At 47.9% G+C, this 26,943-nt stretch overlaps 1 protein-coding gene and 1 non-coding gene across 2 annotated transcripts in view; one reads left to right on the top strand and one right to left on the bottom strand.

Moving 5' to 3' along the window:
* LOC144113971 (uncharacterized) overlaps window positions 1-26,943 on the top strand; it is a 101,955-nt gene that overhangs the window by 24,664 nt on the left and 50,348 nt on the right. The window lies entirely within an intron of this gene.
* On the bottom strand, window positions 10,040-10,201 carry LOC144116529 (U1 spliceosomal RNA). Its single transcript, XR_013311864.1, has one exon. It is a non-coding gene; the product is annotated as a U1 spliceosomal RNA (small nuclear RNA).

Here is a 26,943-nt window from a genome sequence, read left to right as displayed (position 1 = left end):
GGCGGGTTTGGGACCGCACTCGCCGCGCTTCGTGCACTTTAATCGATGTGCGCGAACAAGAAGCATTACGCGTCCTCGCTTTTGCTGCTCTCGTACAATGCGCTTATGGAGTATCTCGATGCGCCGCTTGTATTAACCGTACGGGCATTTCTTACCCGCGAGGCCTCAGTAAGCTCTGCTCTTATTCAGCTTATTATGCAGCCGCGGCGGGTACTCACAGAATTGCAAGTCGAAGATATCAGGATACAACGGTCGAAAGGAATCCGCGATCGCTTCACCGCGATTTTTTTGCGCGTACGAAATTGAATAACACTGTTGCATTGTTATGCATTAATCTAAAGTAACCAGTGCGAATCAAGGCTTTTACAACGAAAGAGAAGCAGCCGTTTCCTTTTTTTTTCTTTGACAACACATTACCATGATGCTAATTCGCGGAGGGAATCTCGTTCGAAGTCGCTAGGAGTAAAGGTAATCAAAAATATCCTCTTCACAAATCATTTGAAAACTTTGGTCACGAAGACGGGCTTTCTCAATAAAGGCTCTTATTTTTTTATTTATTTAAAGAACCGGCCAACAAACCAGCAATTATTATGGACACAAGTGCGTGACCTTTTTCAATATGACTTGTGCTATATTTTTGTCGCTTTTCCAAGAACGTACGAAACTGCAGACTGAAGGTTACCAGATATTTTGTTTCGTTCTTTCAGCAAATTCCTCATCACTAAACTTCATTTTTATCTTTCGTTTGAAGTTCAGAATAATCTGTGCCTTGTAAATTGGTACGAGGTATCAGTATGCCTGATGAAATCGTTCAAACTGCATTTATTTTAGAAGTCCCAGTTTTTTCATTGTTATCATGGTCACGGTGTTTTTCGTTATGACCTCGCCTTTAGCGTGTTGTTATGAATGGGATGCACACCAGCCGAAGAGGATTAAGGTGAAGATTCTATCCACCGGGATGACCACGGTAGCGGCAATTTCGACAGGCCGTTTGACCCCACGAGGACCCCACGAAAAAAAAAAGGATGCGCTGAGAACTTGCCTGCGGAATATTTACCACGCTCTTCAGGAAGGGGGGAGATGGCCTTCCCCTTTGTCTGGTTCGCCGCGAGACGCGACCGACGATGGGCAAGACGACGGAGGCAAGAGGAGAACGGCGCCTTCCTTTAATTAACCGCGGCTGACAAGAGCTGTCCCGACCGTAAAGAGCCGGCCGGGTTTGTAGCCATGGCGCCACACCTGTGTTTGGATGGACAGATACTGCGCCATTTCCTTTCCACCAAAAACCAATTGGACACGTGCAGCTTCGGGCGTAGTAGCAGCGGACCTCCGAGTCGTCCTCGCCCATTCCCACGGTGCCTCCGCGTGCTATGTGCTGTGTCACTCTCCCGATCTGTGCCTCGTGTACAATTGGCCACCGCCTGGTGGAAGGGGCGGAGCCTTAGTGTATTTGACAAGCATCCTGAGCAGCAACGAGCGCTGTGGGCCCTGGCGACAAGGCTCATCCAGTCGCTTGACGCTACGACCTTTTAATTTGTGACTGTTTGCTCTTTTGTACAAAATGTAAATAAGTTTCTTCAAAGTGCCAGTAAACCTGTGTGTGTGCTTTCGTTCCAAAATGTCAAGTTCCATCCTTCTCGTCCCTTCCCCGGCCCGACCACGCTACCTGAATCTCAACAGGGTGAGAAATCCCTTGTTTACTGGCCACAGGAAACATGCTAATTTCATTGTCGTCAACGCAAAAAATTATCCACGCATTTCCTGCAAGTCAAGAACAGAATAGTGAAATCTAACTTCAAATTTCCTTTAAAAGTTCGCGCTATCAGGCATGTTTTGGTATTTCCTTGCAATCCCTCCCCCTTCCGCCCCGTCCCCATCTGTAATCTAACTGAAAATATATATTTTTTTCGTGAAATTGCCTAATCGTGTTGAGCGCTGCCTCTCTGACGATTTCATTGCGGTAAAGGAACCAAACATGCCAGATTACAATAGTGTAGTTTACTTTTCTTGTTCGTAACGTTACACAATTTCAGACGTGGATTGCTTGTAGTAAAGACTGCTTTCATATTATTAAGGGTCAAGGAGGCAAACTGTTTCTTGACATCCGGGGACTCCTAAGTTAGGTGAAATTTAAAGACCTCTCATGGCGCCCGCTTATTCATTCATACGAAAGCGTAGTTGTGTAATCCTTGGTTTTATTGTGTGTGGCGGATACCGTCCCTCCGTCTCCAAGGTTTATCTAATTACCTAATCCAACAGCTCACCAAGATATGCATGAACTTACTTTGAGCCCATAACGTTCAGGTTTTATTCTTTAGTATTCGTGCAGAGGATCCTCCTTTTTATAATTTTTACAGCAAACGCTTTACTGGCCGCGAACTTGCGATTTCGCCGTGGCGGTGCTCCGAGGAGGCACATGACGTCACAAAGCGCGCCTCGCCGCGGAGCCGAACCGGCCCGGCCGGGCCGAGTGCGCCGGCTGTCAGAGTGCGCCGAAGCCGTCGAACGCATCGGCGGTCAGGCGCAGTTGGAGTAGAGAGGGTCTCGCTTTGGCCGACGTGACGTCGCTGTGCTGCGCGCGCGTTACACCGGAGTATAAACGCGCCTTAACAGAGCCTGCGCTTAACCGCTAACCAATGTATTCGGTGGCGGAATCTATGGGAGCCACTGAAACCCTCCTGTGACGAGACTCAGTGACGGGACTCGGAGTCGAACCATGACCTTTGGCGTTTGAGGCGGATACGCTACCACTCTGCCACGACGACTCAAGCTTTAGGCGTGAATAAAGGCGCATCTAGTGAATGCACTCTTCCGATGCAGAAATCTCCGCGCTTTCGCTACGTATATCCTGGCCTAACAGAGCTAGGCCATCAGCAATTTTTTTATAACTGTAAGCACTACCGCAACGAATACAAAGGATCTTCTGCCGTTCGCAAATTACTTGTATCCAAGCTACAGCATCGGCTACATCTGTTCCAAAATTTTCATAACCGCACTTACGCACTTGTCCATTTCTTTGTCTTAGAGGATCAAGTCCAGTCTGCGTAGACCGTTAGCGACAGACAGTTTTGCTGGGTTAGTGCTTTTTCGCCTACCCTGTGTCACATATTTTAGTTTTCCGCTTCGTGCTAGCAACCTACGCTCGCAGTTTACATTCACAAACTTTCTTCCGTGAACATCTCCACAAGTTGCTGCATAGTTTTTTGTGTTTTGTCTGGTTACTCTGAAGCGCGTTCTCTCAAATATCACGTGGTCTGATAAGTAGCTGGTTAAAGTAACCGCAAACACAGCGAAATACGCCTAAGCAAGAGCGCGCTTGACTGTAGTCCCGGCATTCTAACGCATGTTTGTTGCTGACATACGTATCAGTAGGTGCAGGTCACTGTTGTTTAATCATGCGCATGCATCAGTAATAAAGGTTTCTTATAAAATAAAAAAGGAAGGAAAACGTGTTGCTGGCCTCGGCAATTGCTATCAATTAACTTAAGCACCCGAGGTGGCCGGCGGAAATAAAGGGGACAGGGAGGTGTAAGTAGCGGAAGCACAGACAGAAGTGATAGCGAAACAGGGCAAGGTGGAGCTATGTGCGCTATTTGTGCACAAATAACTGCACTAGAAAAGGCGAGAAGTATAACGCATCTCGCGCGCGAGGCTCAGGTACCGTTCCGTTCGGTACTGCGCACAAGCGACAACTGCTAACATGCACCTGTATGCACTGTGTTTACAAGCCGCGCGTGTGTCGTGTCCAGTGACTTGAGCTCACGCGTGGGGCACACTGCACAAGCAAGGCGATGTGGGGCGCCCGGCTGCATATCGTTCAAAAGTGTACCTTGTCACTGCATGGCCACCTGACGAGGAGAAAGCGGCACATCAAGCTCGATGTATGCACAGAGCTTCGCTATGGTCCTGTCGCGGGTGTGCGCACTGCCGCGCGGCCACAAGAGCGCCGTGAGGTTGCCCAGGATGATACCTAGCGCCCAGTAAGCCGCCATCATGCGCGACTAAGTGAAAGCAGCACCGTGAAGGAACAAGTGCTCCAGCACCTCAGCTGCACCGCAATTAATGCATGCTTCGGTGGCTCCAAGTCCATGGCGTACCCGCCTTTCCCCGCGGACCACATGCAACCGACGGCCACTCGTACTAGCATCGCGCGCTGAAGGCGCGTTAGTGAGTGGGCGTCAACGGCGCATTAGTGCTCTCTGGGCCTACTTTTTTACATCTCTCTCTTTCGAAAATTTATTTGCATGAAAATTATTTAAGTTCAGTTAAGAATTTTTGCACCTCCCATATGAACATAAGAAAGCTCGCGTTTTTAATCTCCTTAGCTTTAGGCTTGATGAAAACGGCCCATTATGGTTTACACGCTAATGGTGGTCTGCCGTCGTAGGCGCACCTTGGATACATTGGCCGTGTCTGCAGGCTCGGGGCGTGAGAATTTTCGCTTAGGTATTACAGAAGGGTATGACACTTATTACTGTAGTTCTAGTTGTTGTTTGACACTGACCTGTTTCGCCCAATAGCGAAAATGAGGACAAGGATGGACTGTTAGTGGAAACGGAACTCTGCTACATGTCCCACCTTGAGTAATTCCTGATTTAACTTCAGTTAAATACGGCTATAGCATTTTTCCGCACTAGCCATTGACGCATTTCCATGGGCAACCGAGAAAGGAGGTTGATGGCCTCTTAAGCTTGCATTGGTCTTTTATTATTGCTATGTTTGTTCTTCAAGAAAAAGATGCTTATAATAAGAATACATCGTTAATCTATCAAAGGGGTAACTGGTTACTAGAGCAGAAGTTTGATGTTTGCTCAGAGCTTTCTTTTCAGACCCGTTAAGCAACTAGGATAGTAGCTTTTTGTTCCTGTCCCAGTATTTTTATCCTGGTTGATTGTGGCAAAATGCTAAATAAAAGGATTTGGATTTGGCCTGGTGGTGGTGTAAACTTTATTACGTACAGTGGAGTTTAGGACGCACAGGTCCTTGGGCCCCCGCACGGCCCCACTGCACTCAAACGTTCATGTCCCGGAGGCTCATGACGCTGGCAGCCCGGCCTGTGGCGATGGCTTGCTTGGCCGGGTCCTCGGAGCGCAGTAGGGTCTCCCAAGCCTCCCAAGTGGTAAAGTGCTCCAGGCCCCGCGGGGGAGGATCCGCCGGGCAGAGGAAAAGGATATGATCGAGAGTGGCTTTGGGGTGGTGGCAGAGGGTACAGGAGGGGTTTGTGTGGAATTGGTGATAGCGCGAGCGTATATAAGGGGAGGGTAAGGTGCGTGTTTGGAGCCTCCTCCAAAGTGTCTGATGATAATTGTCGAGGAAGGGATGGGGTGGTGGGTACAGCCTTATGTGACCACGCTGGTTGCTTGAAACAGCAGTCCAAACGAGGCAGTCAGTTTGAAAAAAGAAAATTGGTTTTTGGGGAAAGGAAATGGCGCAGTATCTGTCTCATATATCTTTGGACACCTGAACCGCGCTGTAAGGGAAGGGATAAAGGAGGGAGTGAAAGAAGAAAGAGGTGTCGTAGTGGAGGGCTCCGGAATAATTTCGACCACCTGGGGATCTTTAACTTGCACTGACATCGCGCACCACACTGGCGCCTTAGCGTTTTTCCTCCATAAAAACGCAGCCGCCGCGGTCGGGTTCGAACCCGGGTACTCCGGATCAGTAGTCGAGCGCTATAACCACTGAGCCTGGATAAAATTTCTGTAGCGGCTCATTCTGTGCACCACTCACTAGACTTTTGCATTTCAAATGTACTATCCAAACTGCTTTTGTTTTTGCATTTAATTATCTTTAAGTTTCTCTCTCGCTCACTAGCGGACAAAGGAATAGCCACGCGCGGAAGCAGTTCACTAAACAAATCGATATGTAATCGCACACACACCAGTTTTTTTCATTTGTTTTGCACTCGCAGAACACACACACACACACACACACACACACACACACACACACACACACACACACACACACACACACACACACACACACACACACACACACACACACACACACACACACACACACACACACACACACGCACACGCGCGCACGCGCACACACACACACACACACACACACACACACACACACACACACACACACACACACACACACACACACACACACACACACACACACACACACACACACACACACACACACACACACACTGCATATGACCCTTCGTGACCGGCGACAGCACATTGTGTTTCGCCAAGCCCATGGGAACGCCATTTTTCTTTGGCTCCCTAAAACTCGAGCTAGGAGTGCGGGCGGGGCGCACTCTAACTTTTGCGAGCGTCGAAGAGCGCCCGCAGCGCTGCACGATAAAGTCGATAGCAAGATGTCACGTGACAGGAAAGCGGCGGGGGCAAATTTGCGGGCTCAGGTCCGGCCCCGTGGCGAGTGCTCGTCTCGGGGCCGTTTTCCCAATCAGTACGCGACGCATTTGCAATTCGAATGGCGTCTTCGTTGTCTCCAAGGCGAAGGTAGCGCCAGACTTCGCATCGCTCCCCTCGCGCTCCCACAAATGTAGGGACGCGGTGAGGAAGGAGGAGCAACGCTGCTGCCCGTCCGTTTTTCCTTAGTGAAATTTATGGCCGCTCCAGGCGGTTCGTGCGGAACAGTGCCTGCTCGTGGACGTAAACAGGCGCGTAAAAATTGTCAGCCTGTGGTTCCCCGACTCTGCGCGAGCATTCGCAGCTCCTCCTCGCGCGGTGCGACATTACGGATGATCGAATGCCCGCTCTGGCTCAGAGTTTAAAAAAAAGAAAGAAAATTGTGTTAAAACGGGCTGAAAAAACTTTCCAGAGTTTATCGCGCGCGCAAGTGAACAACCTCCGGTGAACGGCGCGCTGCAGCAAGAAGCTGGACAAAAACGGGCTTCCACGCTGCAGAGCCAGCTCTCCTCGCGAACACTGCGCTCCACTTGTCGGTTGTTTTTCCTACTCGTGAAAGGCATTCGGTCGCTCTGGCGAACTCCCTGAAATTGTACGTCCGCGCGAGTGCACGGTGTTGAAGCCAGTCTCGTTTCCTTTCAAAGCCATGCGCTTCTTGGAAGCTGGATTATAAAGCTTGAGACCAGTTTTATTTTACAAGCTACGCGGTGTGAATGTTATTCAGTTGTTGCCCTCTTTCCTTGCACCGTCTTTTTATTTCTCCAGCACCCCATTTCAGTACTCCAAGATCATTTTTCTTTTGAAGAAAAATTTTAAAAAAGTCCATGCGGGCGTTTCAGAGTCTGCTGGTTCAAACGGGCCCTTTAATATTACTGGCTATATTTTTGTTTATGGAATGTGAACTGCATATTTTTCGTAATGATGTGACGGCGTTTTCTAGTTGGTAAATTTAAAGGAACTTGTGTTCGTTTTAATCGGTAGTGTTTGTCAAGCTGCAGGAGGTTTGAGACCTGTGCCAGTTGATGCAAGACTGAAATTGACCGCTAGCCCATACCCCATGGACAAGGAGAACACGGTGCAAAATACTAGGCCTGCATTTACAGCCTCGCGATTAGAGTGATATTCATCCGCCGTGCTTGTCAGTGTTTTTATGGCTGGTGTTAATTTCCGTTTCGCGAAAGAAAACTGGTCAAAATGAAACAATCAAGTCGGGATAACAGACTGTCTGGCCGCGAACATGCGATTCCGCCGTGGTGGTGCTCCGAGGAGGCACATGACGTCACAATGCGCGCCTCGCCGTGGATATTTCTCTCTCTCTCTCTCTCCCTAGTCACTACTGCGCATGCGCCACTAGTAGCACCGACCCATTGGGGTTCCGCCGCTGCGAAGCGCCGTGCCTTTCCTCAAAATCGAACTTTCAATTTTCAGTTTTCTCGTTCGTCTTTCCTTCCCTCCTTTATCACTTCCTATACGGCGCCGTTCGGGCGTCCACCGAGATATGTGAGACGGTTACTGTGTTTCACTTTCCTCAAAAACCAAACAAGTGCGCCGACGGCGTTCATAGAGTTCTTTGGCGTTGACAAGTTTGCAAAGGCCGTCCATTTTCATGAAAGGTAAGGCGCACAACCGCCTCCGTGGGTCAGTGGAGACCGCAATCTCGCTTTCATGTACGTGGTGTTGACCCGTCGCGGTGGCTCAGTGGTTAGGGCGCTCGACTACTGATCCAGAGTTCCCGGGGTCGAACCCGACCGCGGCGGCTGATTTTATGGAGGCAAAACGCTAAGGCGCGTGTGTGCTGTGCGATGTCAGCGCACGTTAAAAATCCCCAGGTGGTCGAAATTATTCCGGAGCCCCCAACTACAGCACTTCTTTTTTCTTTTCTTCTCTCAGTCCCTCCTTTATCCCTTCCCTTACGGCGCGGTTCAGGTGTCCGACGATATATGAGACAGATACTGCGCCATTTTTCTCTGCAAAAACAAATTATTATTATTATTATTATTATTATTATTATTATTATTATTATTATTATTATTATTATTATTATTATTATTATTAACTTTCCATCCGTTCGCCGAACGGGGCGGATCAGCTCGGCCGCTCGCCAAGAGGGCCTGGCGGAAGCCGCTTAAAAAAATTAGCTGTGGTTCAACTACTGCTAAACATGGTTAGATAGCGAAAGCGGTGGTGTATCGGGCGAGTATAGACGCGGCTTGGTGTTTGTAACGTTGAGTGCGTTCCGGACACTGGATTGGCAGCGCGCCCACCCTGTCACCCTGGCAGGTGGCAGTTAATGGTTGATCGCGAGAGGTTAGTCACCCAGTCAACACTGCGACCTATTGCTACAGTGCCGCGCGTCTACCCCAACATCGTAAGCGCTAATGCCTGCGGTCCACATCTCTCTCTCCTCACCGCCGTAATAATAATAATAATAATAATAATAATAATAATAATAATAATAATAATAATAATAATAATAATAATAATAATAATTGGTTTTGGGGGAAAGGAAATGGCGCAGTGTCTGTCTCATATATTGTTGGACACCTGAACCGCGCCGTAAGAGAAGAGATAAAGGAGGGAGCGAACGAAGAAAGGAAGAAGAGGGGCCGTAGTGGAGGGTTCCGGAATAATTTCGACCACCTGGGGATCTTTAACGTGCACTGACATCGCACAGCACACGGGCGCCTTAGCGTTTTTCCTCCATAAAAACGCAGCCGCCTCAAATCGCGATTGAGGCGTCCACTGCCCCAGGGAGCCAGTTATGCGTCTTCCTTTCCTCAAAATCATCGGAGTCTAGAACGCTGTCAACGCCAACGGCAGCGAACACATTGGACGCCGACGGTAAATAGCTTCAGTGCCGCGTTTCTCCTACAACGTTGTGAATGCGTAGGTTAAGGCGCAACTGAGGTGTCCACTGTCCCAGGGTGCCAGTTATACACCTTTCCTTTGCTTTCGAGGAAAATTGAAGATTGGTTTTTAAAATTGTTTTTGAGGAAGGAAAATGGCGCAGTAACTCTCTCATATATCGGTGGACACCCGAGCCGCGCTGTAAGGTAGGGATAAACGTGCTTGGGCTGAAGGTCGTTCAAGGCCATTCTATGGCCTACGCAACGACTGCTTTACCTAGCGCAGTGAAGCTTTTCGCTTCAAACAGCGGCGGAAGGTCAGGCGATGGAGTCGGCGGCGGCGACCTGCGCCGTGCGTGACGTCACTCGTGCTCCGGCATACGCCGGCTCGAGCGAAGCGCGTTGTTGACTAGCGTAGTGAAGCTTTTTCGCTTCGAAAACGATCGTACGACCGCTTTTTTATGGAGGAAAAACGCTAAGGCGCCCGTGTGCTGTGCGATGCCAGTGCACGTTAAAGATCCCCAGGTGGTCGAAATTATTCCGGAGCCCTCCACTGCGGCACCTATTTCTTCCTATCTTCTTTCACACCCTCCCTTATCCCTTCCCATACGGCGCGGTTCAGGTGTCCAACGATATATGAGACAGATACCGCGCCATTTCCTTTCCCCAAAAACCAATTATTATTATTATTAAAAATGATCGTACGACGGCCTTTAGGGACGCCTCTATTGCCGGCCTTGTGTAATTCACTATTCATTGCTCCAGTGTTATTTCTGATTTTTGCAATTGATCACAGGGGGGCCGCGCGCACGCAGCCCCCACTACCAAAAATTAGGTGCTCCACCTACTTCTGTTAAGCAGGTGGCAGGGGTCGACGCGGACGCAGTACAATGCCCTCGCCTCGCCCTGGAGGCGTCCCCCTTCTTGATCAGGGACGCCTCTGCACCAAGTACGTATGCCAGAAATCTGCAAGGCCTGGCGAGCTATTCTCTTCGAGCGCATAGAGTTGACAGAGAATATTGTGCTATGAGTTAATTATAAATCCAACAACAATGATGTACAGCGCTAATTTTAAATATGTTAGCTTTTACTAGTTACTTCGCGCCAGACCATTAACTTATTGTGCTGCTTACCTGCCTTAATTGATAACTAACTTGTTTATAATCTTGCCTAAAATTCTTCAATACGTTTTCGTTCTCCCCTTACGGCGCGGTTCGGGTGTCTGCCAAGATTTGAGAGAGATACTGCGCCATTCCAGTCCTGAAAATTAAATTTTCGTTCGTGCGGCCCTTTTTACCTTTTTTCGGCGGCTGCGTTTCGATGGAGGCGAAACGCCAAGGAGCCCGTGTGCTGTGCAATGTCAGTGCACGTTAAAGATCCCCAGGTGGTCGAAATTATTCCGGAGCCCGCCCCCTACGGCACCTCTTTCTTCCTTTCTTCTTTCACTCCCTCCTTTATGCCTTCTCTTACAGCGCGGTTCAGGCGTCCGCCGATATATGAAACAGATAATGCGCCATTTACTTTCCTCAAAAAGCAATTATTATTCTTCTTCTTCTTCTTCTTCTTCTTCTTCTTCTTCTTCTTCTTCTTCTTCTTCTTCTTCTTCTTATTATTATTATTATTATTATTATTATTATTATTATTATTATTATTATTATTATTATTATTATTATTATTATTATTATTATTATTATTATTATTATTATTATTATTATTATTATTATTATTATATACGTTGTGTTGGTGTCCAACTGCAAAAGTCTGCTTTGCGTTCCGCACACTGGATAGGCAGCGCGCCCTCCCTGCCACCCTGGAATGTGGCATGCAGCTAATGGTTGATCGCGAGAAATTGATCACCAAATGAACGCTGCGGCCCAGCTATTGCTGCAGCGCCGCATGTCAGCCACAACGCTGTCAGCGCTAATGCACTCAGGCCACATCTCTCTCTTACCACCGCCACACGTATCAAAACACGATTGAGGCGTCCGCATATCCAGGGAGCCGGTTATGCGCCCTTCCTTTGCTCAAATCCATCGCCATCTAGAACATTGTCAACGCCAACGCCAATGAACACAGTGAACGCCGACGTCCCTCGCTTTGTATATCCTGGATTAGCTAATCCACATAGCTAATCCACATTAATTTTTTTATACAAACGCCATACTGCGCCGAAAGCATTAAAGTGGTCGAAACTGTGCCAAGCTGCGCCAAAGGCCACTCGAGTCCGAGATGATTGTTTGGTCAGTTTTTTGCAACTTGCAGGCTTTTGTAGAAGTAAGTTAATGTTCTAAATTTTGAATATTTTTGCTAGTTGCAAGTCGATTCGACCCGCACCACACTTTAATACTAAGAAGTATTCCATTCTGCTGAATATTGTGGAATTGATTGATTTTTTGTTTATCTTTACTCGCGCTGGTCATCACGGATTCCAGACGGCGTTCACTAGTTGCTGTATCTCACACGTGTCACATCAGTTAGCTTGCTTTTGCTTCGTGGGAATTGACAGCTAGTTCGCGCGGTAATTCTAAGCCTTTCATTAAATCAATGCGTTGACCGCAGTGGAGAGCTGGTGCGGCTGACGATGCCGCTGGGCGCTAGCGGGTCAGAAAAGTAGGTGCTTTGCTACACGGCACTTTATAGCGTCGGTCCACGACGCAGCCGACAAGTGGCGATGAACTAGTCGGCGAAGAGAGCGAACGTGTGCCAATTCTACAATAATTCTTATCATTGCGCCATAGGAGACGCGGCGCGCGCGGAAGCGTGTCTCGGGAAGATCGCGCAATGAACCAAGCTGTGGCACGCTTGGATTCGTCCCGTCGGTTCGCAGCGACCGCTCTCATCCTAACCCATTCTCCTATTCTAGAAGCAAGGAACTGCATACTTTAAGCCTCAGGAGGCAAGAGTAAAGTGGATGCCAAAAACAAAAGCTTCGGAGCCAGTCCTGCGCAGTTGCATCTCGTACAGCGTGACCCGCGTGCTGCATCTCGCGATGTAGTTTCGGTTTCGCGCATTCGGTTTGCGGCGGCATTTACACCCGTCGCGCCGCTACCACTGCACGAGGGCCAGATGGCTCGCACCCCATCGAGAACGGCACGCAATTGGGGCGGCATTCCACGATCGGCACTGCGCCCTCAGGGGCAGCGGGGAAGAGAGGAAGAACTGTTCCCGCACGTGTTGTAATCCCAAATTGCCCCTTTTGGTTTTTCGGGGCGCCTTTTGGCGTTTTAGTATGCCTCTCCGCCAGTGAGGAAATATCTCACGATCTTACATTGCTTCAAGATTCAGTGCACGAAAGCAGCACAACATTCCGTGAACGTTATCACGTAAGGAGTAATCGGTGTCATGCCAGCAATTTCATTCAACGCAGTAGTGTTATTTTACGTATTGTTTTGAAGTTGTTATCCTGCAAACTAAAGTTTATTACTGTCGCCACTCCGATCGTCTCTTCTTTTTTTTTCTTTTTCTTTAGTGCCCGATAGGCTGCTCGCGGTCATTATAGCAATAATAAATGAGAAAATTCTTGCAGAATGCATCGATATCTTTTCATGGCTGCATTTTGCGAAAAGCGTTAATTTTTTCCTTAAGCTGCCAGTATTTTTTTTGTGTTTTTATGTATTCGAAATTCGAAAATATTCGATTTGCAACTAAAAATTTAGGTGTCCAACCTTCCACAGCATCTCAAAGAACAGCTATATTTTACTCGCGTCCGCACAGTACTCGAATATGCATCAGTGTGCTGGGACCCGCACACACAAGAACTTATTGACAAATTGGAAAAAATTCAAAATAGGGCAGTCCGCTTTGTACTTGGAAACTATTCCAGGACACTCAGTGTCTCGGAAAGCAAAAGGAATCTTCAGTGGCCAGAACTTAAAACTCGAAGAAGAAACCTGAGATTAAAATTTTTGCATAATTTTCTATTCCAAGACTGGCATAGACGGATCAAAATATTTGAAGCCGCCTTTCTATGTCTCGAAGCGAAGGGACCACAATTTAAAGCTTCATGAATTTCCTTTTAAAGGTGACGTACTCCGTTATTCGTTTTTTCTGCGAACAGTTCGCGAATGGAATGCTTTGCCGCCACATATTGTTAATGTTCTACCTAATGATGCCTTTTTTCACGCGTTAAGTGCATGATTTTTTGTTTTTTGAATGTGAAAGTGCCCCCCTGCTGTAATGCTGAAAGGCGATGCAGGTACCAAAAAAAAATATATGAGACAGATACTGCGCCATTTCCTTTCCCGCCCAAAAACCAATTATTATTATTAACTAAAAATTTGGTATTCCCACACCCCAAGGTTCTCAGTCTGAAAGAACAAACCCGAGTCACGGACCGGAGGCCTGTTGTCTCGGTCTGTCCAGCCTTCATTTTTCTGACCCTGTCCTCGCCTTGCTTCACAGCCGGGAATGTATGCGGTGCGCGTTGTCCAGAACCAGGTGAAGTGCTGGACGATTCAGACTGACGGCGAGAGGCATGATTTGCTGTGCGTGAGCGCACAAGTTGGTTGGCTGGTTGCGTAGTACGCAGCATGACATATGGACCTCGCCAACTGCTGGCTGATGCCACTCATTTCAAATTTTAGCACGCCACATTTTCATATATTCGAATCTGGTGTCAAATACCTTTCGAATTAAGCGATGATAAACGAAAGGCTTATTATTGGTTCATTGTATGGCATGAAAACTTTCAACTATAGCCGTGTTTAGAGACATGCCAGCTTACTTTACTTATTTCCTCAGTTCATGGTCTTAAGTTGGTCTAAAATGATATTACTGGTACAAAATGATTAAAATTCTGCTCCATAGCTGCTCCAGAACGCACATGTCTTGCTCCATCGCTGCTCGAGAGTGCATATTTGTATGCTGCAAAAGCTGCTCCAGAACGGCTGTTTTGATCGTCCCACCCCTGGACGGTCCTTGTCCCGAATGCGGTTATTTTGTCCATTTGCCATGTTGACACTGGAAATTCTCTGACGTGTTTAACGTAGGCAGAGGAACGGGTCTCCCAAGGCCACTACAGATAATCGAAAACTTTTTTTGGCGTAGGTAGCAAAATTCTGCTACCACGGCTACTTGTATTATAGGTAACCTGTGATAAAATTTTCCATGTCGACTGCAGCACCGTAACACACAGCCTAGCGAAACAAGTCAACAGTTTTTAGGCAAACATATAGTGCTTTTCCGCGCCTCTTGCCTGTCGAAGCCACACCTGACGTGAGGGAAGGGAAATTTTATGCCAGTCACCTTCGGCGTGAAATAATTCGTGCTTAAGCACGCATTATAAGCACGCATTAAGCGGCACGCATTGCAAAAAGCCCGGCATGGAAAGCTGGGGCCGATGCTAGTATTGTTTAGAGTTAGCTTCTCATAGGCGGCGTAATACCTAGCTTTAGCGCATGCTTGTTCGAAATAAATTGGTGTGCTATTTTAAATTGAAGCTAGCGAAGTATTGATGCTCATATGTTAGGTTTTAAATCTTTCAAGCGTCATATAACGGGTGTTTCACCTAAGATGTTCTGCTATTTTTAAAACATACTTTTTGAGTTGGAAGAGGCTTTTTTGGCATAGCAGACTCAACGGTGTAGCACATCGGAGTACACCTAAGACTTGCTAACTTTTAGGCTAGTTAACTTATATTGAATAGTTAAGCTTTTATCTATTACTGTTAGTCTTCTTACTTAGTCAGGGAGGTGTAGTACACCGCAAGTGATATCGATATCAGTTTTTAGAATTTCGGAAATGCAGTTACTCTCGGTTCTTTGGCCCAACAAATTTTTGCTATTTCGACGAATTATGTGCGTTGGAAGGATTTCTTCAACTGCACGCTTTTCGAAAGCGCATGGATTTTAACGCGCTGTAGGCAAAATTTGTTGGACCTCTGCGCCGAGGGTAACTGCGTCTTTGAAATACTAAAAAAAACAATATGGATATTACCTGCGGTGGGCTACACACCTCTCAATAAATAAGGAGACGAACAGAACTACTTCAAAAGTTAACTATTCGGTATTAGTTAACCAGCCTATTATTTGGCGCGTCTTAGCTGTATTCTAATGCGCTACAGCGCAGACACAGCTGTGCCAAAAAAATCCCGCTTTTCTTACTCAAAAAGCCTATTTTCAAGAACCGCAGAACATCATAGTTGGAACGCCCAGTGTGTTACTTTTTGTAGTAGTGATTAGCGAAATAGCTTTATTCTGAAGGCTTCGAATACACACTGAAGTTTTCATTCGCACTCCTGCACAGTGTCAAAGGTCACATATGAAGAGAAGGTTTTGCAGATATTCTTTTATTGCAGATATTTTCTTCAGAGCGCCACAGCGAATGTTCCAGCGCAAATGAAATAGAGAGATAGAGAGATAGGTGCATTTTTTGCGTGGCTAGTTTGAGCGTCTTGTTCTTGAGGATGCTTGCGGCAGGGTCCTGTCACAGCAGACCCATAAACATATTGCCACGGTCGTTATTAGCGCTAGCCAGCAGCCGACCAGAGTATCGTGTGTTCTATTCAGTGTCGTGACAATTAGAATATCGATTCTATTTGTGTCAGAAGCAAAGAAAGAATTTTAAACTACCCTATCACATACGAAGTTGCGCCATTGCTTGGTTCTCTTTTTATCTTCAAGCTTAAAGCTTCACAAATTCAGCAGTTAAAGGGTTTGATTTATGAGGGTTTAACGTCCCAAAGCGACACATGATATGAGGGACGCCGTAGTGGAGGGCTCCGGATAATTTCGACCACCTGGGGTTCTTTAACGTTCACTGACATCGCACAGTACACGGGCCTTTATAATTTAGCCTCCATCGAAATGCGGCCGCCGCGGCCGGGATCGAACCCGCGTCTTTCGGGCCAGCAGCCGAGCACCATAACCACTGAGTCACCGCGGAGGCACTTACAGGGATTAATAAATGAAGAGAAATAATTAAACAAATTGAATTTTCTGTACACAAAACGTTCTTTTCGAGAAAGAACTGCATGTTGAAATAATGTGTCGTTGTCATCGTGGCATATGGTCATATTCTTTCTAACGTTCGCCTCAACTTGCGATGTACACGAAGTTTTTATATGCTTGTCTAATCTGTGAATTCATAATCGCTTTCTCGTGTTCACTTTGGACTTATCCGGCTGAGTAATACAGCGCGATTATAAACCTGGACGAAGGAAGACAGACAAGGACGAGCGCCCGTCCTTGTGTGGTATCTTCCTCCGTCCCAGTTTATGATCGCGCTGTATTACTCAATGGATCACCAATTAGCCCGAGCTTATCTAGCCTTATCTGGTCTCAACAAGTACATGCGCGTGCAACTTGCTTTGCGCAGCTGGTTTGTTAAGAGTGAAGGAGGGTCGATGGGGGCGGAGATGCAAGCGGAGGAAAAAAAAAGAGCCACAAATGAAGTCCCCGTAACCAGTTTCTTGGGTTTGCCATCATCAGGGAATACAATGCGTACTTCGTTTGTAATGAGAAGGACAGGCAGAGGCTTCTACTCTACAGAAGTAAAGGGTGCCCAGTGCCCACAGCGCAGGCGTATCATTATGCTTCCGAATAATGGGCCAAGTACTTTATCCACAACGTCATTTGCTGCTCTATACAGAGTTGATTGCAAATTGTAAAGGGCCTAATCGCGCGACGAAGTGCCTTCGAAGAGCGTTTTATTTTTCATCTCCTTCTTAGCGGTCTGATTTAGAATACACATGTCATACAAACGTTTGAAATGAAGGAATATTTCTTGGAAGGGGGGGGGAGGGGGGACGTAAGCACGTGAAGTTCATGTTGTCAACTCATCTTTTACAAATACTGGTTTGGACAGTCTGTAGACGTAGACACTCAGCAGACTGTTTATGGAGCCTACGTGGAGTGTGTAAGAAAATTTTTGCCGAGACTCTGACACTGTCCTGCCTATCGCTGCCATTATTTGGTTTTTAATTTACCTATTGAGGTCGTTCACAATGAATTGCGGAACAGAGCTCATTGTTATAAATATATCACCAATGCCGGCGACTACTTTATCCGAAAAATTAGCGCACGCGTGCCGTCAAACTACGAGGCAGAAAACGGTGGTAGTTATCGTCGGCCTAGTTAAAACAACGACTGTTCTTGTTTTCGCCGACCCGAAGCGAAGCGGCTCGCCGCTTCTAGGGCAGCCAGCCGCTTCAGGCGCGCTGCAGAGCGTGCATGCACTCGCGCCGTGCTCCAGTATGCGGCTTCACCTCAAGAAGCGGGTGAATGCAAACTCGCTGCTGGTAGTGTTTATTATTTCCCCCCTTTTCTTCCTTCACAGAACGAACGCCGACATCGGGGGGCACAAAGAATCTCTTTTCACTGTTTCATTAACCACCGTAATTGGTTTACGGCTAGCGGTCGGCTTGAGTACACGGCGCACGAGGTGATAACGCCATGCGCGAGCCTCTTTATCCCGCGTGTTACCCAATTAGGGCGCTGGTAATCTCCCGCTGGAGGCTGGAGAGCTGTGTACCAAGTGTGCGTGCGTTTGTGTTTGCGTGTGCGTGCGCTCGCGTGTACGTTGGGTTTGCGACTCAGGCCGAGAGCTCGAGCCTCGTGTGGTCAGCTGGAGATAGTCGAGGGGCACGCTTAGCTGTCCTTTTCTGAAACCAGTCCTTTCGATAGTCTCTGTAATCTCTTCGAGAGCGAAGAGCCGAGCGGCGCGCGGCTTCATCTGATCGATTACGGAGGCGTATGGGTACCGCTCTGCGCCGAGCCTATGCAGACATCTCAGGTTCTTCGAGGGGCCTTACTGGTGACGTTGCACCTGCTCCGTCCAGCTGCTATCGATTTCACGCCGCGTGCCACCTCCTAGATTTGTCGTTCTCCGCCCATGCTTTATCCCGGCGGCAATGCACAGATTAATGAATCCCCGAAAGGTGCACTTTGAGCGCGCCAGTGCTACGCTTAGTTTCACCATGAACATTAGCATGTCAGCATAAATTCGAGAAAGTAATAAGTGCGTTCACGATCTATAGGCGTCAGTTCCGTCGAAGTTCGATAAAAATAAAAGCGGACTGGCGTTGAATGAATCACTCTGATTTTTTACTGAACGAGGGCGGAACAAAAACTTGTAACTGTGAACAAAAAAAATGAATAGCTGAGCCTTCAGAGTAATAGGTGACTTCTGCCTAACACGTCTCTCGGCTAGTGTCACAACGAGATTTGCGCGCAGCTGTTCCGAACCGAATTAATTAACCTGCAACGCCGCTCTTTACCTACTAGGACTGCTGGAAGAGAAAGCACGCTCTAACGCGCCAAGGCCTTGGCACGCGTTTCGACGAAAACTGTCGTCGCTGAAGTCTAGCAAACGCCATCTCCAAAAGCCTTGTCAAACACGTGTCGAGTTGTGTTCTTTCGTAAGAGTGCACCATCCTAGAAAATGCGCGCGCTTTTCTTTTTCTTTTTTTTTACTGCGACGGGAAATTTCGATCGGCGCAGCGTGTCGCGAACTGCATCGATGACAGGTCTTGGTAATGAACGACCTTTGCCAACTACGCGTGTCGTCAAGTCGCCTCTTACTCAGCGTCTCTTCTTCTTGGCGGCCCAATGGAGCCCTTTTCCTGTTGGCCCACATAGGGCGCAGTCAGCGAAGCGGCACCGACGGTGTCTGTCGGGGTTTAGGACAATGAAGCCGCGCCGACCAGCCCTGGTTTCGTCAACGCATTTAAGATGTCCCGCGATAGCTGGCCCCAGGCCAACGTCTGACCGGCGGTTACTCAACGCAGTAGGCCAGACATTTATTGCACCTCTTTTCTAGCTGTCTGGGCGCATCTCCTTTTCTGTTTCCATGGATTGTCAGCGTCATCGTATCTGCGCAGCAGGAGGGAAGTCCACAAGACTAATAGGCAATATGTAGTAGGAAGTAGCCTTCTTTCTATAATTAAATAGCTCATGATTTTCTAGTGGAGTCAGTTTTTCGAGTATTCATTTCTTTGTCATGTCTTGCGTCGTACGCATGCGGGATAAAGGAGGCTGTCAGCTCAGATTAAAATTAATAGTAAAAAAAACGCAAAAATAAGAAAACATAGTATCACGGTTTTTGTAGAACCTACCAAGAGTCAGTTACGTCTCTGTTCACGTATTGCAAGGGCACCACAGCTTCTGTGTTTAACATCAAGAAAACGGCAAATTCAAACTTCACCGCATTTCACTTGCCTCGCGAGGGGAAAAGTTAGCTTGGTCTAAATTTTTAAAATATTAATAATCTTGTGCGTGTTATAGTCTAGGGTGTGCTTAACCAGCTTAACTTGATACTTCGCGATGGACCCGTTACCACATGGATAGCCAGCTACTTAGTGGAACGCCGATAATTTAATGACCATGCCTTTGATGTCATCTCTGTCATTTCTACCGTGCCGGAGAGTTCTGCGCTAGCACCATTTTTATATATTTTATTCATAAACGACGTAACACATCACGACGATGTAGCGTACGTCTCATCGCGGACGTCTGCGTGCTATATCAGAAAATAAATGCTCAGGAAGACCAAGTAAGGCTAAACGCGGCTTTAAACAGCGTCGTAAATAGCCTGCAGGTGGTGATCAATGTAGAAAAAATGGTCGTGATGTCAGTCGCAAATAAGAAATCAAAACTCAGCTTCCCCTATGGCTATGGAGATGACGTTATTAAAGCAGTAGCCGAAAACAAATTCCTTGGTGTCAATGTTTCGGATGACCTCAGCTCAAAAACCGAAATGCAAAAGAAAACGAGAAAAAGCAATGAACAGTTTATAGTTTCTTAAGCGCGTCTTTCGTTTTGGAGCTTCCGATATCAAGCTACTGGCATTATTATCACCACCACCACCATTATCATCATCGTCATCATCGTCGTCGTCATCATGACGCTGATTCCAAGCTACTCGCAAATAAGGTTATTATCTGTCCAGTCTTAGAGTACGCAAACATCGTCTGGTTTCCGTATTTGCAAGAAGATGTAAACATGTTTTATTCTGTGCAATGAAAAGCCTTTCGTTATATCTACAGCAGGTACCGGCGCACTAACTCTCATGGAACTGCTTTCCCGCGCAGGTCTTGACACATTATCAAGCCGCATAGCACTCCTTAGACTGAAGTTTTTATACCAGTTAATTGGTAGCGCGTTTAACATGGATCCTGTTACCTATATTACATTTAACCGTTCCAGAGGAACGTGCCACAAGCATGAATTTACGATAAATGAATACTCTTGTGACAACATATATAATTTTTCCTTCTTCCCATTAGCCATATGCGAATGGAACGCCTCGGAATGTTCCTAACTTCACATGATCCTTTAGGAAATGTCATGAGTTCACAGCTGCATCGGTCCCGTCAGCAAGCCAAAGTTGTCAGGTTGACCATCATCAGTGGTTATGGCTTCTGACCCGAAAGACGTGGGTTCGATCCCTGTCGCGACGGTAAAATTTCGTTGGAGGCCAAATTCTAGAATCCCGTGCACTGTGCGATGTCAGTGCACGTTAAAGAACCCCAGGTGGTCGAAATTTCCGGAGCCCTTCATAGCTTGGGTCGCTTTGGGACGTTGAATAATAATAATAATAATAATAATAATAATAATAATAATAATAATAATAATAATAATAATAATAATAATAATAATAATAATAATAATAATAATAATAATAATAATAATAATAATAATAATAATAATAATAATAATTGGTTTTGGGGGGAAAGAAATGGCGCAGTATCTGTCTCATATATCGTTGGACACCTGAACCGCGCAGTAAGGGAAGGAATAAAGGAGGGAGTGAAAGAAGAAAGGAAGAAAGAGGCGCCGTAGTAGAGGGCTCCGGAATAATTTCGACCACCCGGGGACCTTTAACGTGCACTGACATCGCACAGCACACGGGCGCCTTAGCGTTTTTCCTCCATAGAAACGCAGCCGCCGCGGTCGGGTTCGAACCCGGGAACTCCGGATCAGTAGTCGAGCGCCCTAACCACTGAGCCACCGCGGCGGGTGATGTTGAACCTCCATAAACCATAAACTAGAACAACATGAGATGTGACGGAAGATAGTCTTCAACTTTGGTCATCGAAGCAAAGCATTCACGCACATCGCAAAGCATTCCTTAATACATTCATACACAGACTACACATCAAGGAACGAACAACATTAAAATCATTAACAGACTGGTTTATGGTTTATGGACGTTGAGCCTCCATAAACCATAAACCAGTCTGTTAATGATTTTAATGTTGTTCGTTCCTTGATGTGTAGTCTGTATGAATGTATTAAGGAATGCTTTGCGATGTGTGTGAATGCTTTGCTTCGATGACCAAAGTTGAAGACTATCTTCCATCTCATCTCATGTTGTTCCTTGTTCGATGTGTCCGCTTAGGAATGCTTTCTTTGATGCATGCTGGCTTGGATTATTGATCGTTGATTTGTGCTTTTCTCGCATACAAACCCACTCCTGTAACAGTCCCAAGTTGCAATGAGAGTATATTGAAATAAATAAAATAAAATTAGGCAGCTCGTAGTGGAGAGCTTCGTATTAATTTCGACCCTTCCGGTGTTCTTTAACGCGCAGTTAATTCTACATAAACACTTGCGAAAAAATATATAATAGAACAGCGGTATACGGAGAAAATTGGGTTTTACTTAGAGATAAATTATACTATAAGTTTTGCGGTTTTTCCTAAACCGAAGCGCTTTCTCTCGTTCCTAGCCGCTCTTTCAGTTATCTGCCACCAACGGCATATATTTATTTCTGGACTGAATCTTGATATTCATAGGCTGTATATAACAACGTTATGCAGTATTCAGTAAGACGTCGATTTGAGCTGTTAGCTTCCTGCACTTTTATGCCTTTTTTTCTCATCGCGTCTGGGCGGCACGAGATCAAGAGCCCTCGCCTACTTCACCGGACAACTCTTTCCGGACACAAAAGAAGAATAGTTCCCCGTCAGTTCGTGACACTGCATGATGGAAAGAGCCCAGTCGAGTCAAAGGAACACGCGCTCTGCGGCGGTCGGTCTCGATATATTTTCTTCCTCGGCCGCTGGCCGCTGCCGTGGGCACCAGCCTCCCATCGGGCAAAAAGCTCAAGAGCCACTCGCGGTGCCAATCGAATATTCGCCGCCGGGGACAGGGCGTTCCATCAGCGCCGTCCGCGTGTGCGCCACGCCCCTGCACCCCGACGCGCGCCGGCGAACCCTTCGCGCCGGGCCTTCTTCATCGCGTCGCCGCCGTGGACGAGGCGGCGGCGAAGCCACGTCGTGGCCCGCGGCGCCGGTGTACGGCTCCTCACCGGCGTCGGTTATCGACCGCAGGAGAACCGCAGACCCCCTTTATGCGTGGGGCAATAACTGCGCGACAATAAAGACGTTTGGCCTGTCGGGCTGCTGCCTCGTCGTGTTGATCGAAGCCCCCGGCTCCTCTCGGCGCATCGTGGGGGCCGACGGACGATGCATGGGCGCGTCGGCTCACTCCACTCGAGGTGCGGCGAAAGCGCGCGAAACGTTGTGGCTGCCGCGGGCCAGCGCTGCTTGACCGGACGCGGGGTCCTCGCGGGCTTGGAGCAGTGACACCTCGAGGGCAGTGCGCACTGCGCTCCGAGTCGAGGACTTAGCGCGCTGATCATGCTCGACTCTTGCCACTGCCCTCTTGGGTATTCACAAATCACTCTTTTTGAACGTCGTGAGACCAGCGGTGCATTATAAAGAAACCCGTCAGTGTCGGTAGGTGGCGAACGCATTGGTGAACACGACAAAAAGGCCAGTCGATAAGAAACTGCCGGATTTCTGATATCTACTGCTCGTTTCTATAGCAGAGCAAAAAAAAAAAAATGGAGATGAGAAATCTGAAAGTCTCGTAGGCCAGGATTTGTGGGAAAGAATTATAAACTGAAATCTGACCTCATGATACAGCGGACCACCAATAAGCGAAATAACTATGTCCGCCTTGTAACCAGCTCATTCATCATCTCCTTCTTTACCGGGCACCATTAGACAGGGATAAGAAAAACTGTGAACGTCGTGAGTGTTTTCGGTAGCTCGCAGACAGGCAGCGAGAAACTTATCCATCGCTTAACGCCTCATGCAAGGGAAAAGCTTTGAGGGAAGAGCTGACGGGGTGTCGTCAGACGGTCAGCTTTCGCAAAGGTTGTCATTAGTGTCTGTCATCCGTGAAAACCGTAAGCAAACGCGCCATTTGTACAGTTTGCGCAAGCACTGTGCAAACGTGAGTTGCGCAGTCATCGCATTGCGCAGGCGTCGACACAACCTGAAGCCATTCTGCACAGTATACACTGTAGGACGTTATTAATGGGCTCGTGGTATACGCAATGCAACATACTGTCTGACTCCTAAAAGTGGCTCGGTCTGGGAGATTCAAATCGATGTCATGCATCGATCAGAGATGCGCCTTAACTCACACAGAATTTTACTTTTACTGGGAATTTTCGCCGGTGGCTATTTGCCTTCTCGATGTTCAACGCAGTCTCAGTTTCGTAAATCAATATTAAGACTATTTTTTCTTTTTATTCCGCGGTTAGCAGCCAAGCATGAAAGCGTAACTGCTGCTACTTGGCCCCTTGCCTTGAATTCTGTGCCGATAAGCTACGGTAGCACAAAGTGGAGTAGTAAGTACTCTTAGGGTGAAGTAACTGTATTCCTTTTTGTTTGTCAAAGTTGCCTCTTTTACTGCGGACTCTTGCCACTCTAGATGTGCAACATGGGTAGGGAACAGGCTACGCACGGCCGCAACATCCAGCCATATATTACAGCTTTTCATTGACAACACCGTTTCAACTTTTACAAACTCTTTTCAGGCACGAAGCTTTTGACAATCCGAAGCCAATACAAGCAGCATCAGAAATAAAGTGGACGTAGGTATAGGAAACTTAAGGGCTCAGAGCATCGGAATGGGAAGAGCTAGGCATCATATTTTAGGAGAAACGCCTTAAGTAACCTCTGATTTGCTGATGCTAGTTGCCTGCTAAGTAGCTCAGGGGAGGAATTGGAATCCTTGCTGCGCCACGGCAGTAGCACCGTATCACGTGACTTCGCTGCGTCGCCGAGCCGAGTCTTCGCCGTCACTGAGCCGGGGCTGCACAGCCGCGGAGCGGCTGCTGCCTGACCACATGATCTAGCCGAGCCTCAGCTGGATAAAAAAAATTACCTGCGGTTTAACTACTGCTGAACTTGGTTAGAGAGCGAAAGTTGTGCTGTATCGGGCAAGTAGACGCGGCATGGCGTCTGTAACGTTGAGTGTGTTACGCACACTGGATAGCCAGCTCGCCCACTGTGCCACTCTGGTATGTGGCAGATAAATTGATGGTTGATCGCGAGAGGTTGGTCACCCAATAAACGCTGCGAGGCCTACTGCCGCAGTGCCGCGTGTCTGCCACAACGTTGTCAGCTCTAATGCATGCAGTCTACATCCCTCTTTCACCACCGCGACGTACTGCGGTGGACATTGGTGTTCTGAAATAAGGACTCCACCCAAGATCTGTATTTTCGCCTCTCTATCCTACCTTTTTGGAATAAATGTTTTCTGCTACTACTACCTCAAAGCGCGACTGAGGCGTCCACTGACAAAGGGAGCCAGTTATGCGCCCTTCCTTTCCTCTAATTCATCAGAGTCTATAACGTTGTCAACGCCAACGCCGATGAACACAATGAACGCCGACAGCTTTCGATTTGTACATCCTGTAGTAGGTGAGCTAATCCACAGTCAAACCTTTTTGCTAGCACGTTTTTCATTCACTGAAGCCGTATTTCTTTTTCAATGTTCTAGGTGTAGATCGGGGCATAAATTATGCCATGTTCTCACGCATCGTTCCGCAGCGAGTATACGCTGAGCCCCAAGACTCGTGACCATAAGATAAGAAAAAAAAACAATTTATCCGGGAATGAAACTGTGGAATGATTTTTTCCAGTTGCCTGGAGCAAACAGGAAGGGAAAAAAGAAAAGGCCGCCGCCTAACTGAGAAGGTTTGCCATATCTAGCAGCTGAATGATTGCGATTACATTTGACGCACGTTCCCGCGCAAACATGATAAACGTTACTATTGCGTGATTTCAGTATTTGCCAGCTCAGTACTCCGCGTCTCCCGATGATTGTGCAAAGCGGGAGAAACGAACAACTCGCGCCTCGCATTGTTTCGCGAGTATCTTCAAAACTTCCAGACGCCGCAGCTATCGGCCCATGTTGACGCGCTCTTTTGCGTATAGAGCTCATTTGAATGCCGCGCGGCCGTCTCGCGTGTTCTAAGTGAGGTATATAATAGAGGGTTCGCGCGTCGCAGAAACGCGCTCTCAGCGTCCCGCGTGCGCTGCGCAGCATAGGCCTGGCCACAAGAGCGATGGCGAGGAGCTGAAGCCTGTTGCGTACGCGCGCTGACAAATTCCCGGGGCCTCCGGAGCACCCTCGATGCGAGTGGTCATTGTTGGGGCGCAGAACGGCGGTCCGGGGCTCGGTATCGAACCGATTCGCGTTTCCGGTGCCCCGGCGTGGCGCCCTTCGCGTGCGCCAGGAATGACAGGGCGCTGTGTTGAAAAACGATCTGCGTACGTACGCACGCACGCACGCAAGTGGCAAGAACGAGGAAACAATTTGGTCGGCCGGCTACGAGTTGCGAGCGGCCCGCATCTCTCCGAGCGAACCGAAAGCCGAGCAACAAAAGCCTACGCCTGGTGCGCACGCAGCGCGCCGCCCTGAAACGTGACGTGTGTCCGCTTCCCTAAGTGCGCGCAAACAGATTGCCACTTCGGCGGCCACGACGGATGCAGTGCATAATTGCGGTTCGCGTGGCCCCCGCGCTTGTGCAACGTTTCCAGTGGGTTGATTTACTGCAGTGCAATAAAAATATGTGTACTGAAAGCACAGAGCAGCGTTTGTGACGATTCGAAACAGCGTCATCAGTGTGCAACGACACAACAAAAAATATGTGCGAGAAGATACGCCATCAACCCTGCACGCTACTAGTGCATTCTTTAGACTAGACACAGGGCTTCTTTAAATGTCTTGAGCGCAAAATGGCTCGAAGAAAAAGAAGAAAAGTTCGTTCTTTGCAAGCAAAGTTGAACACTGGTCGGGTATTAAGAATCCTGTTTTAGGATTACGGCGCTGACGGGCCGCAATATACCGCTCAGCGATTTCCATCATGCGCGAGTCCATCGCTCCGCAGCTTATCTGATATTCCCATCGTGCACCCTCGTTTCTCCGCCGGGATTGGCCCGCGGAAACCGGGCGGCCAAATTTCGATCTCCGCTCAGGGTCTTTACACATGATCCCCCCCGCACACCTGGCTACATCCATTCGCTTCGGCAATAATGCGCCCGATATTCACGACGACCGGCGGCCGCGGGCTGGTCTGAATAATGATGCGTCCGGCTCAATTCCGACGCCCGAGTTTTCGCTGATGTGTGTGAGCGCGCGCGAGGTCTGACATCCCCAACAACGGCTCGTGCGCAGTTGAAGATGTATGAGTCGTCTACGAAAGGCGGCGGGCCGGCGCAAATTTTGTTTCCACTGTGCATGCACGATATGCACGCGTGAAAAAAAAAAACGGCACACAAAAGATTTCCGTAAGTTATTCTTCGTAAGTACATTGTTTTGTTAAGCGAAGAAAAATATTTGGCTCAGCGCCAGCGTGCAGCTCAAAGACGGGTTCTTTTCCTGGCTACTCCGTTCGGGAAGATCTCTTCGCTCTTCGCCTGCATCGACGGGCCCATAGTTTGCGCAATCGTAGGCGAC

Source organism: Amblyomma americanum, chromosome 1 (genome assembly GCF_052857255.1).
Source record: "Amblyomma americanum isolate KBUSLIRL-KWMA chromosome 1, ASM5285725v1, whole genome shotgun sequence".
NCBI classification, from domain to species: Eukaryota; Metazoa; Arthropoda; class Arachnida; order Ixodida; family Ixodidae; genus Amblyomma; species Amblyomma americanum.
This window is presented reverse-complemented; position numbering and strand designations above follow the sequence as displayed.